Source organism: Argentina silus, assembly GCF_951799395.1.
Source record: "Argentina silus genome assembly, chromosome: 6".
Taxonomy (NCBI): Eukaryota; Metazoa; Chordata; class Actinopteri; order Argentiniformes; family Argentinidae; genus Argentina; species Argentina silus.
Genome location: NC_139660.1, coordinates 558,714 through 561,213, shown reverse-complemented (window position 1 = coordinate 561,213; position 2,500 = coordinate 558,714). Strand labels below are relative to the sequence as shown.

The window sequence follows — 2,500 nt, the reverse complement described above, 5'->3', positions numbered from 1 at the left end:
TCTCTAGGGTTAGGGTTAGTACAGGGGGGTAGTGGGGGTGAAGAGGTCTCTAGGGTTAGGGTTAGTACAGGGGGGTAGAGGGGATGAAGAGGTCTCTAGGGTTAGGGTTAGGGTTAGTACAGGGGGTAGTGAGGGTGAAGAGGTCTCTAGGGTTAGTACAGGGGGGTAGTGGGGATGAAGAGGTCTCTAGGGTTGGGGTTAGGGTTAGTACAGGGGGTAGTGGGGGTGAAGAGGTCTCTAGGGTTAGGGTTAGTACAGGGGGGTAGTGGGGATGAAGAGGTCTTTAGGGTTGGGGTTAGGGTTAGTACAGGGGGTAGTGGGGGTGAAGAGGTCTCTAGGGTTGGGGTTAGGGTTAGTACAGGGGGTAGTGGGGGTGAAGAGGTCTCTAGGGTTAGGGTTAGTACAGGGGGGTAGAGGGGATGAAGAGGTCTTTAGGGTTAGTACAGGGGGTAGTGGGGGTGAAGAGGTCTCTAGGGTTAGGGTTAGGGTTAGTACAGGGGGGTAGTGGTACTTTAGGAGGGACCGTTAAAATGTAGCCTGAAGAGATGGGTCTTCAATCTACGGTGGAAGATTGGTAGTGACTCTGCAGTCATGGCAGGGGGGGGAGGGGGGTCGCTTGCTGAGAACATCCTGCCTGTTTTCAGAGAGAGAGTTCATACAGGGGGAGGAGTCTGCTAGTCTACCAGAACTCTGCTGGAAACCACGGACCAATCACCAATCACCTCTCCATTCAGCAGCCAGACGAACTCTGGAGCGCTCGGTAAGTTCCTCTCTATCTCTATCTCTAACTCTATCTCTAACTCTAACTCTATCTCTATCTCTATCTCTATCTCTATCTCTATCTCTATCTCTAACTCTATCTCTATCTCTATCTCTATCTCTATCTCTATCTCTATCTCTATCTCTATCTCTATCTCTATCTCTATCTCTATCTCTAACTCTATCTCTATCTCTAACTCTATCTCTATCTCTAACTCTATCTCTATCTCTATCTCTATCTCTATCTCTATCTCTATCTCTAACTCTATCTCTATCTCTAACTCTATCTCTATCTCTATCTCTATCTCTATCTCTAACTCTATCTCTATCTCTATCTCTATCTCTATCTCTAACTCTATCTTGAGGGAGAGGTAGAGGGAGGGGGAGAGAGGAAGTGAGAGTGTCGTCTCTGTAGTATCTAAACACTGGAAGACATTTTGTTCAACTTTCCCTTCCTCCCTCTCTCTCCCTCCCTCTCTCCCTCCCTCCCTCCCTCCCTCCCTCCCTCCCTCTGTACCCCCCCAGCTGGTTTGATTTAGCTGTGTTGTGCAAGACTCCAGTGTACACAGTTCTCTGTTGTCAGAGCCCCCCCCCCACCCCACACACACACACACACACACACACACACACACACACACACACACACACACACACACACACACACACACACACACACACACACACATACTCACACACACTGTGTCCTCGGAGAGTGCTCCCAGAAGTTGTGTGAGTTTCATAAAAGCCAGGTCTGTAATGTTAACTACATTTCACCTCTTTCTGCTGGTTTAGATGTGCTGGTTTAGATGTACTGGTTTATATGTACTGGTTTAGATGTGCTGGTTTAGATATACTGGTTTAGATGTGCTGGTTTAGATGTACTGGTTTATATGTACTGGTTTATATGTACTGGTTTAGATGTGCTGGTTTAGATGTACTGGTTTATATGTACTGGTTTAGATGTACTGGTTTAGATGTACTGGTTTAGATGTACTGGTTTATATGTACTGGTTTAGATGTGCTGGTTTAGATGTACTGGTTTATATGTACTGATTTAGATGTACTGGTTTAGATGTACTGGTTTATATGTGCTGGTTTAGATGTGCTGGTTTAGATGTACTGGTTTATATGTACTGGTTTATATGTACTGGTTTAGATGTGCTGGTTTAGATGTACTGGTTTATATGTACTGGTTTAGATGTACTGGTTTAGATGTACTGGTTTAGATGTACTGGTTTATATGTACTGGTTTAGATGTACTGGTTTATATGTACTGGTTTAGATATACTGGTTTAGATGTGCTGGTTTAGATATATTGGTTTAGATGTGCTGGTTTTGATATACTGGTTTAGATGTACTGGTTTAGATGTACTGGTTTAGATGTACTGGTTTAGATGTACTGGTTTAGATATATTGGTTTAGATGTACTGGTTTTGATATACTGGTTTAGATGTACTGGTTTAGATATATTGGTTTAGATGTACTGGTTTAGATGTACTGGTTTAGATGTACTGGTTTAGATGTACTGGTTTAGATATACTGGTTTAGATGTACTGGTTTAGATGTACTGGTTTATATGTACTGGTTTAGATGTACTGGTTTATATGTACTGGTTTAGATGTACTGGTTTAGATATACTGGTTTAGATGTACTGGTTTAGATATACTGGTTTAGATGTACTGGTTTAGATGTACTGGTTTAGATGTACTGGTTTAGATATACTGGTTTAGATATACTGGTT

General features: G+C 43.1%; 1 protein-coding gene across 1 annotated transcript in view; it reads left to right on the top strand.

Annotated features, from left to right (window-relative positions):
* Positions 1-1,448: 1,448 nt before the first annotated feature.
* LOC310805627 (uncharacterized protein) overlaps positions 1,449-2,500 on the top strand; it is a 4,821-nt gene continuing 3,769 nt past the window's right edge. The window contains exon 1 of the mRNA XM_083671391.1: positions 1,449-1,508. The gene's annotated coding sequence lies outside the window, so the exon portion shown is untranslated. The remainder of the gene's footprint in view (positions 1,509-2,500) is intronic.